Source organism: Plectropomus leopardus, chromosome 19, assembly GCF_008729295.1.
Source record: "Plectropomus leopardus isolate mb chromosome 19, YSFRI_Pleo_2.0, whole genome shotgun sequence".
In the NCBI taxonomy this organism is placed as follows: Eukaryota; Metazoa; Chordata; class Actinopteri; order Perciformes; family Serranidae; genus Plectropomus; species Plectropomus leopardus.
Genome location: NC_056481.1, coordinates 8838184 through 8849368, shown reverse-complemented (window position 1 = coordinate 8849368; position 11185 = coordinate 8838184). Strand labels below are relative to the sequence as shown.

The window sequence follows — 11185 nt, the reverse complement described above, 5'->3', positions numbered from 1 at the left end:
GTGAATGCATGGATTGTGCATGTGTGCAACAGTAGTTTTGGGGGACTGATGAGTTGATGTTGATACTATCGCGCTGAAATAGAACATCAAAGCCCGAGCATGGTGACGCCAGCAGCACACTTTCTCTCATTTAGCTGCTGATTTAATTATCTTTATCTTAAAGGGGAACAAAGTGGTTAAACGCACTGCATTGGGAGGGAGCGGCGGTAGAGATAAACAGTGGGGAATGGGCGGGAGGGGTAGAAATGGAGAGAGAAGTCGGAGGGAGATGAATTTGGACAGGAGGAAATGAGGAGACGGGGGTAAAGAAGGAGAGCAAGGACGAGGGGGATGAAACAAGAGAGATGGATGGAAAGAGATGATCAGGTGTTGGTTGGCCTCGTGAGAGATGCGCACATATGCTCCACATCGCCTATGATATTTACACAGTCTCCCTCTCTGCCAGGAGGAAGGAGGAGGAGATGTGAAGGGAGGATGGGGTGTCATTATAAACGAGAGAAAAAAAAAGAGAGAGGGAGGGATGGAGAGACAGAGGAATAGCTGTACATCCCAGAGGTATACTGTGTGACTGAGTTAGAATAACATGTGGAGGCAGAGTGGCTGTTAAACTTTATGGAGGATTGAAAATGGACAATTAGCATCTCAACGATCTCACTGTCACCTGGAACATTCTCCCCCGTTGTCATAGTAACCCTCCTCTCCCTGCTCACACTTCCTAATTCATGCTACCCCCTCCCTGCCACCACTACCGCCATGGCCTAAGTACTTGCACCTTTAAGCTCCTGCATGCACAGACACACAAATGGGACTCTTGATGTGTAAAATCAATGCAAACTGTATTTTGTGTGCTTCTGGTCTGGGGTTGTATTTCATTAAGGGGGATCTTAATGCTATGATGACAATTGAGTCTGTCCAACTTTGTGGCAGCAGTTTGGGGAAGGCCCTTACTGGAAATACAGAGACATCTGGGAAGTTGTATTGTAAGTGTGTGGTCAATTGCACAACAAATTCCTTCACAGGAGGATGTTAATGCTTTGTTGAGCAATTGTTTGGCAGTGTTTGGATTTGCGCAAGCCTGCAAATGGATACTGGGCACTGAAACAACCTTGCACAAGGATTTTGGGAAAGTTTTTTTTAATTTTTCTTAACTTTTCTGACATTTTTTTGCTGTCTTTTTTTGGTCTCTCTGTGGAAATCTGTTTTCACTGTTCCAGATCCTGCTCTGAAACGAGTATTTCACTTCTGGAAGGATGGTCTTTTCATAAAACCAGGCTGTCTCTGCAGCAGAGTAGAGACACAAATACTTATGAAATCAGTGCTATATGACTAGAGGAAACTTGAGACAGGAGACCCACAACTACCAGAATGCACTACACCACACCAGATCAGTGAATGCTTCTGTTGGTGAGTGACTTTTTGTGAAGTTGTAGGTGTGAAACAATCGCAACTGGCTAGGAAAAAATGATCTCGTATTACGGTTAAAGGGTAAAAAGTCGTCAAATGCAATACATACTGTATCCCTTCACGGGAGGATATTAATGCTTTGTTGAGCAATTGTTTGGCAGTGTTTGGATTTTCTGGTCTGGGGTTGTATTTCATTAATGCTATGATGACAGTTGAGTGTGTCCAACTTTGTGACAGAAGTTTGGGGAAGGCCCTTACTAGAATTACAAAGACATCTTGGAACTTGTATTGGAGGCAGGTGGTCAATTGCACAACAAATTCCCTCACTGGAGGATATTAATGCTTTGTTGAGCAATTGTTTGGCAGTGTTTGGATTTTCACAAGCCCACAAATGGATACTAGGCACTTTAATAACCCTTCACGGGAATTTTGAGCAGCTTTTTCTGACTTTTTCTGACATGTTTTGCTGTCTTTCCTGCTGTCTCTATTGAAGTGTGTTTTTACTGATATGTTTTTATTTTTGGGGTTGCTTTGGCAGTTGTATAAGCTAATACAGGCATAGATTTTAGGGGAATGTAGGGGACATGGCCTTCTTAATATTTAGAGCATGTGCGTTTGGATTTGAATGGGTTTGTTTGCTGAAAAAGATGCTCTGTGCTTTGTGTGGTAGTGGTTACTCTTGAGCTAATTGCCATGGTCTTGGAACATTTGATGAGACATACCTGTTTTAACTGCCTGTGGTCTGTTTGCACTGCTCCAGACTCAGCTTTTAAGGAAGCATTTCACCTCTGGAAAGATGTGTTTTTCCTAAAACTATGTCTATGCAGTAGAGAGAAGCAAATACTTTTGAAATTTGGATTACATGGTTAGAGAAAAAAAAAAAAGAAGCTTTTACTAAAGAAGTAGAAAACCTACAACTATTAGAATGCACTGCTTTGCACCAGACCAATAAACGCTACCGCTGGTGGGCGATCTTATGCGAACTCGTGTGTGTGAAACAATGGTGGCCAGCCGAGCCAGTTCTCATACCGAACTTGTATAATCATGACAATCTGTCAGTGCTTTAGGCGTAAGTAGACATCGCCAAAAGGCACTTTTAGCGCGCATGGGATCGCTGCAGGATGGCATCAGGTGAGAATGCAGCCGGACAGATCCGGTCCAATGTTATTATACTCTGGCAGACCGCGTAAACTAATAACAATTATGATGGCTGAAATTTAAGTGTCCTAGTAAGACATGATAGTGTGACAGTGAGTCAGCATGCACAATACCAGGACCCCGAAACTGGAGCATCTGAATGGAGTTAAGCCATTGTTAATTTTATTATTCCAGCCTGTATTTATGTGTATAATGTTTGAGTGTCTGCATACTTTTGGCCATATAGTGAATGAAATCCCATAGTTGTTTACTCATGGTGTGTGTGTACTATACAGTATGTGTGGTATGCAGGTGTATCCACTTTATTTGATCCCTTCCTCCACTCTGTGAGGTCCTTGTAGCTCCAGGCATCAGAGCGCTGTAATGTTCTCCGCCAGTGCTGCACAGTTACCGTGACATTTTCAAGGCCACCAGGTCAAAGGTCAAAGGTGACAGGCAATGATGTGCTCCTTGTTACTGATTTCTCTGTTCATTATCCGCTCTTAGAGCCTGTTCTACCACACAAAACTGCTCTGACCCTCGCCCCCCTTACTGTAGGGCATGTGATGCCGCGGGGCTGAGTGGTGGCTGCATCGCCATGACAACCAGTAGGTCAAGATTTATGGTCATTCTGATGCGCACATGAAGCTCTGCGCACACACACAAATCAGTGGTGTGAGGGCTAATGAACTATGGATCTTGAGAGTTTTTTTTTCTATTTGGACACACATTAAAGCAACACACACCTTTCTTTTATTCAACCTCTTCACCCACCCCCCCCCCACACACACACACGTAACCTGACGAGCTTTGTTTGTTTCTTGTCGGTCACTCTCCATCTGCTGTTCAGATGATCAATGCTAATGCCTGTTGAGAGTCCTAATGACACACAGATCCATACGCAGATGGACTGCGCACTTGCTGTCGTGGTTGTGTGCACGCGTGTGGGCATCCATGTGTGCATGCTTGTGCACATGAGCTAATGTTATTTGTGTTTAGAAATTGCAATCCTTCGATGAGGACAGGTCAGCGCTATTGTTATAAATGAGAGTAAGATTGCTGGGAGGTGACCTCTCCTACATCACACACACTGATACACACACACACACACACACACACATACACACACCCACACATACACACATGCGCACGTGGCTGTTTGCACTATTGGCAAGTGGAATTAGTAAATGTATGAGCTACACAGAAACTCATTACAACACGATTAGAGACAAACCTCCCATTTAATCTCATTTAGAAAAGGGTGGTTGCCTGTCAAACACACTCACACACACTTACTCACACACACACACACACACACACACACACACACATTTTTACTTACCACAAAGACCACCCTCTCTGCATGAATGACATGTCTGACTCATAAAATCATACCCTAATAATCATATGCCAACACCGCTGTAGGTACAGTGTTTTAAATGACAAACTGAGCCTTTGACATGCATCTATATACATATCACTATTAAAAGATAGAGATTTCTCCACATGAAGCACTTGGACTCCTCCCTTCCTCAACTCCCCCACCCCCCTGCACCGTTTGTCACCATTCACAGCGCAAACTAGGTAAACCTCGCCATCTCTAGCTCGGCTCCAAACACTGTAGCACAAACTGACATAAATGCAAGCACAAAATACAGGCGCACAAACACACACAGGCTGGATGCTGACAGATGAGTTTTTATTTTTGGCTGTATATTCTCTCTGCTGGCAGTTGAGACACACAGGCACACATATATAAAGAAAATATGTATACACACCCCAGACACACACACATATACAGTGACCTTCTCTCTGCTGAGTAGGCAAAGAGTCAGGGGTCAGTGCCTGCTGTCAGCCTGTCAGAGAGGGAGGAAGGGAGAGGGGAAGTGAGAGGAGGCAGAGGAAGAGCAAACGTGGTCGGAGGAATGTACAGAATGGAGCTCCTCATCATTCAATAAAGACTAATGCAATCAGAGGCGGCCCATATCTGTCACGGTAAATGTTGGCTGATAGAGTCGCAGCAATTTAAAATGCTCATGCTATAATGCATTTCCCTGTGCCTCTCACAGACTGATGATGCATCACATCACGCCTTGATGGCTCTCGTAGAAACGGATAACCTGCTCCGCAGCATGCTGAATGAGGCCTTCCATTACGCCTGACCGTTTTTGCACGTTTTTATCTTAATCGGCGGCAAAGAAGTTTCGTGCGGAAATCCATTAAAAATACAAAAGTTACCTGAAGTTCACTGCTCAATCTTTCAGAATTATTGCAGATAATTATGTCCTCTGTTATGACTCCGTCAAGCAAAAGCAATGCTCCCACAAAGGCCACAAAGGATATCTGTCATTTTAGCAATCGCGCTCTCAGAATTGATATTTTTTCCCCAAATGTGAATATATTTCGAGAATATGCTGCAAAATCATCACATTATCAAGTCTTGTTGAGCCTGTTTACAGGTGGTGTTAACATGCGTTTCGGTGATCTCTGAGGGACAGCTGAAATGTGTTACAGTTCACACCTTTGCCCAACAAAATTGCCTGAAAAAAAGGTTGGCATTTTATATTTCTGCAAACAACGGAAGGGCCACCATCCCCACTGGAAAAGCAGCAATGTCTCTAAAAAAAAAAACAACCACTTTTTGGACCATTATCCCATCAGGAAAGTAGCAATGATTTTGTAAAATCAATTGCTTTTTGAGCCTCTATTTGAGCAGGTAAAGCAGCAATGTCTCTCTAAAAAAAACCCACCACTGTTCCAACATCCCAGCAGGAAATGCAATGTTTGCATAAAAGCATCCACCTTTCAGGCCACTTTCCTGGCAGGAAAAACATCAATTCTTGGTAAAAAGTCATTCACTTTATTTGGCAACTATTCTTGCAGAAAAAGCAAGGATGTCACCATAAAGAAACCACCAGGCAACTATCTTGGCTTGAAAAGTAGCAATTCCCTGTTTAAAAAAAAAAGAAGAAAAAAAACGACTTTATTGGCAACTATTGCGGCAGGAAAAACAGGGATGTCAACTAAAGAACAATTGCTTTTCTGGCCTCTATCCTGGCAAGAAAAGCAGCCATTCTCTGTAAAAATCAACTGCTTGTTTTTGGCAACTAGCCCATCAGGAAATGCAAGGACATCAGTGTAAAAAACAATCGCTTTTCAGGCCACTATCTTGGCAGGAAAAGCAGCAGTTTTCTGTAAAACAAATGACTGCTTTTTTGGCAACTATTGCGGCAGGAAAAGCAGGATGTCATTGTGAAATACAAGAGTTTTTCAGGTCACTATCCCTACAGAGAAAAACCAGCATTACCTTGGAAAATACAATAGCTCTTTGGGCCACTATCCTGGTAGGAAAAACATCAATATCTTGGGGAAAAAAACCCAAAAACATCTGCTTTTTGGGCACTACCCTGGCAGGAAATTAACTATCATTCCGTAAAAAATAACTACTTTTCAGGCCACTATCCCGACAGGGAAGCAGCATTCGCTGTGAAAAACAATTGCTTTTTTGGCAACTATCCCAGCAGATAAAGAAGCAATGTCTTGGTAAAAGAACAACTGCTTTTCAAGCCACCATTTCGGCAAGAAAAGCAGCACTGTCTCAGTAAAAAAACAACTTCTTTTTGTCCCTAAACAGCAGATGAGTCACAACAAAAGACTCACACTTTGTGCTTAAAAAGCTGCTGGAAACACAGCAATGACTCGCTAAATATCACTTTTTCATGTGGGGACTGGGCTGCTGTGTCTATCATGCACCTCCAACTGACCACTTGTGTTCAGGTTTCATTGCATCACTTACGCTAGAAGGTCAAAGGACCTCGGGCAGAGTTACCACGTCCACAGACACCATAGTTGCTCACTAGCACGCTCCATAGTCGGATAGCCATAGCCAGATACCGCTGTCAGCAGAATTTAACACTTCTCCTTCTATAGAGCAAAACTATAAACAGTAGCGCAATATTTCATTCAACTCGTTATAAAATGGACATGTTATTGAGCGCTGTCACCAAAAACACCATGTCCTGCATTGATGACATAATTTCCTGTCACGTCCTTGACATAAGGACGCTTTAGAGTTTACACCACAAAAGTTATGTGGTCCAATGAGTCCTGAATCGCCTCGGCAGGTGGTTTGAGCGATCAGATCAGTGATCCGAAACCTTGTGTAACATCTTGGCCAAGGGACTACCGATGGCGAATTCTGGCAGGTCTATACCTTGCGAATGTATGGATCAGCAAAAAAAGGAAAAAACATTTCATTCCTTGGAAGGGTCTTTTCCAGTTTTTCAGACACTTCTAGTGAGCCTGTCATTGGCAAAACAAGCACTTTTAGTGGACATAAATGTCTCATAGGAATTATGTACCTGTTGGGTCTGTTCTGCAATGGTCTCTTTCAATAGACCAGTTCAAAATATAGTTTCCATGTTTCTTACTTGGACACATAACATGCAAAAATAGGATTCAGGTTAAACATATAATGTATCCATTTAATACCAAGTGTAATATTTTAAAATCAAAACAAAAGTTGACTGTGGGATAAGAGTTTTTTTCCCCAACTGGTTTCCAAAATGAATCAATTTGTTTCAAGAATTTTCTAGAATCAAAATATCGTTTAAAAAAAATAAAAGTTGATTTTAAAGCATTGATGTGCTTCACTTTAGCTTTTTTGGACTGAAAATCCTTGAAACAAGTTCATAGGAAAGAACCTGAAATAATCCGACTAAACTGGCATATTTTTTTTAACTGATATTAAGAAAAATACGCATTCATGGCTCAAAACACAAAAGTTACCTGATAAGATTGAGATCTATTGCAGTGTATTAAGTTTAGAAAAAACATCTCACTGTATTAAGTGTTAAATATTAAATTAAATAAATAGTGTCAGAACAGCAATTAATCTCAAAATGTTCCCCTTTAGTTTGCATGTATCTCTATGCTGAAAACGTGTTTCCACCAGAATTTTCCGTGGTGTTTTTCCTTGCACGGGGATAAGATGGAAAACGTTATTATTTGATAATGCCATTTGGTCCAAAAGGTCAGCCTGGCCCTTGGATGGGGGGAGGGAGAGAGAAGGGGGAGTGGATGGGTAAAGGGGTTTGAGGAGTGATGGTGGTGGTGGTCAGTCCAATTGGAAACCAGGTGCTGATGTTGAGATAGTTTCCATAGTAACTCCCCCTCCTCCTCCCAGTCTCATTCTCCCCACTTCCCTCTCGAACACTCCCCTCACACACAAGAGCACAGGACAACATCTGCACAACTGCATGCTTATCCCAGCGCTGGTCTCTGTGGTCAACCCATTTCACTGTAATATCTGTTGCTCGAATCAGTTTTAGCCTTTATGTTACAGCTGTGTGGCCACATGTTCCAGCTGTGCGGTTATACGATATACCGAGGTTAAACATTAAAGCTGCCTCTCTGCCAGTTGCCTGCTTTTGCCGGAGCAAAATATATAGCACCAAACAGACTGTACAATCCGCTGCAAACAGACAAGACGACAACTACTGTACAAAACCAGGAGTGATGTATGTGTATGTGTCGCAGCACACCGTTATACGCTGAATGCTGCTCCATTCATTGTTTCTGTAGAGTGCATCTTGAATCAGCATCTCTGATCAGGTCAGGGATGTTCTTTTTACAGGAGGCCCCCAGCCTTCAGTTGTCGATTTTCTAGCTCTACTACTCCTCCTCCTTCAGCTCCGGCACTCAGTGAAGGTGAGTGTTAACGCAGAGTAAAAGGAGGAAACCAGATGTGCAAGCTCGTCAGAGACAGACGTACAGACTAAGAGAGAGAAGGTAGATTTAGAGAGAGAGGAAGAGCAGAAGCAGCTGGCTGAGGGAGCCCAGGGAGAGCACCTCTGAGCTGGGCCTCACACAGCTGGAGTCCCTCCCTGGGACAGGCTGGAAAGAATCTGCGTGTGTGTGTGTGTGTGTGTGTGTGTGTGTGTGTGTGTGTGTGTGTGTGTGTGTATGCACAAAACTGTGTGTATATTTGATAATAGTTGCACATAGTGTACATTTCTGCTGCCTGACGCAACATGAACCTCACAAGAATCACCTACACTGTACAGACAGACACAAACATCATGTGTAAACCAGTTGGATATCATACACTATATGGCCAAAAGTATGTGGACACTTGACATTCCACCCTTATATGATTGTTTAACATCTTATTCCAAAACCACTGGCATTAATATATCATTCAGACAGTCTCCACCATTGGAGGATCATCGTAGAGGCAACATGGGAGCCACCTAGGGCCCCACCCCCCTAATTTTTCCCCACACTCAAAAAAATCTGAAACATACAGAAAATGGTGTATTGTAGCAACATGTTCTCACAGAACAGTTTGTATGATATCCTATAAAAATGTGCACACAACAGTTCACCTGATATACTACGAATTAGCGCCCCATGAATTCTTTAATACCTGAGAAACCTGAGAGAAAAATGTCTTGATTTCTGTCAAAAATCACAGGAAACATAGGGGAAACTTGGCAAGAAATGTCCAGCCAGCTGCAAAAAAAAAACAAAAAACAAAAGATGACATCTAAAAATTAGTTTAAGGTGGGATTATATATATTCAAAAAGATGTAATCCAAGAAACAAAAGTCCAGGAAAATATATTTATGTTTATAATTTTATTAATTATATATTTAAAATCCTATAAGTGTCCCAAAATCCTAGAAATGTTCTAAAATCCTAGAAATTTACCAAAATTCTGGAAATGTCCTAAAATCCAAGAAATGTCCCAAAATCCCAGAAACGTCCTACAATTTGGTAAATGTCCCAAAATCCTAGAAACTTCCAAAAATCTTAGAAATGTCCTGAAATCTTACAAACGTCCTAAAATGTCCTAAAATCCTAGAAACATGCACGGGTCTGCTGCAACTGGCTCCTGGCCTTCTGTCATTTTGCCTAAGTGGCCCCAAGGCAAAAAGCCGCTGGAATGTGAATACCCAAATTCCTCCTTGATAACCTACCCATCTACCAAGTAGTACACCCGCCTTATCAACTACCAATACACCGCTACCCAAACCATGACAAGTAGTAGACCAATTCTCCAACCACAATTGGTCTTAAAGTGTATTCGCCCATCCAGAATGGTGTCTGTGTCTGTTCAGGCAAATGAAGTGTGTGTTCTGTATGTGTGGATGTGTGTGAGAGAAACAGAAACAGACAGATTTGTAAATTGAGACGGCCTTTCTCTGTTTCCATTTCATTTGTTCTTGCCCCCCCCCCAGCACACACACACACACACACACACACACACACACACACACACACACACTCACACTCACACTCTTCACTGAATCGCTGACTTCCTCACACTCGCGCCTGTAGCACGAGAGAGGTAAAGGCCATCGTCACTGTCACTCACGGATTTAATCATTCGGATCTACCCCGGTTCTCGCCTTATTTTCTGCCTCCGGTAATTGCGTTTCTGTTTCGTGCGGGCGGTGAGTGCGCGCTGTCCAAGGTGCTGCAGCAGCGCGCGGCCCCGCCCATCCCCGCTACCTCACACACATACACACACTTTCTCTCGCGACCACGTGACTTTCCCTCTGCCGAGTCTCGCGGAGAGCATCAGACTGCACCTTTTCCTCCTCAAGAGGACGGAGAGAGAGAGAGATATTGAGTCAGACAGAGAGAGAGAGAGAGCGCGAGAGAAGGAAGGAGAGCTCGAGAAGGAGAGAGAGAGCGCGCGCGAGGGGTAGAGCAATAGCACCTTGTCGCCTGGAGGCGAGCCTGTGATAATTTTGTCCCTGTCCGGTAGACCGGCTCTATCTACCGCCAGGCTGCTCCGGGTGCTCTCCCCTCTCTCCTGGCTTTGAGGCTCTTTTCAAATGGGAAGGGAAATCGATGAGTCGCGCGCCGCACTGTTGCCACGGAACCACAGGATGTGCGCGAGGTAGGTCGGTTTCTTTCTCTTTCTGTGTGAGCCTGTGTTGAGGAAAAACCCGCTGTTGTGTTTTATTTACCGAGGCGAGGCTGTCACATCACCATTGCAGTTTTTTTTTAAATGTAAATCAAAACCGTAAAGCTGTAGTTAAGGCGCAGGTGTTGAGGTGTAGTCAAGTATCGGGCGCGGAAAGGAGAGGAAAAAATGGTGAGGAGGTATGGCCGCAAATCGAGAATCGATATTTCAACCGCATTCATTCACCCCGTCTATCAATAACTGTGATGTCGCCGCTCTTCAAAGATTCCCGGAGAAGAAACTACGTGACACCGACTCTGTGTGTGTGTGTGTGTGTTCATTTTCAGCCAGTGTTTGTTACATTGTGTGTGTGAATGTTGTCAGAAACGGAGCTCCGGAGCCGTTAATTCGATAAAGCGAGGCGGTTTGAGTCATCCGCCGCAGCGCGCGCGGTGCTGCTCCCGCTCTTTGTGATGTAGCTAACAGAATCCTTGACGGTGGCGCGAGGTGGCCACCGCCGACCGTTTTTAGCCTAATTCAAAAAATAAACTGTAAACAAGCGTCGTCAGTTAATGTCTCTCGTTTATAATACTGTCAAGTCTCAAAAGTGGTTAAAAAATATGTTTTATGACATTAGTCGCAGGTATGCCACCTTATAAAATCTCCTGCGGCATGATGGGAGCTCTACTGAGGAGGTGCTGTTTAACCCTTTGATACCTGGCTTGACAT

At 43.4% G+C, this 11185-nt stretch overlaps 1 protein-coding gene across 19 annotated transcripts in view; it reads left to right on the top strand.

The window, feature by feature from the left end:
- The first annotated feature begins 1163 nt into the window (after window positions 1-1163).
- Window positions 1164-11185, top strand: part of nrxn1a (neurexin 1a) — a 90157-nt gene continuing 80135 nt past the window's right edge. For 18 of the 19 annotated variants that reach the window (XM_042507619.1, XM_042507622.1, XM_042507620.1 and 15 more), the window contains exon 1: window positions 10179-10450. The gene's annotated coding sequence lies outside the window, so the exon portion shown is untranslated. Of the gene's footprint in view, window positions 1405-10178; window positions 10451-11185 lie in introns of those variants that run through there. The other variant, XM_042507603.1, reaches the window with a different exon arrangement.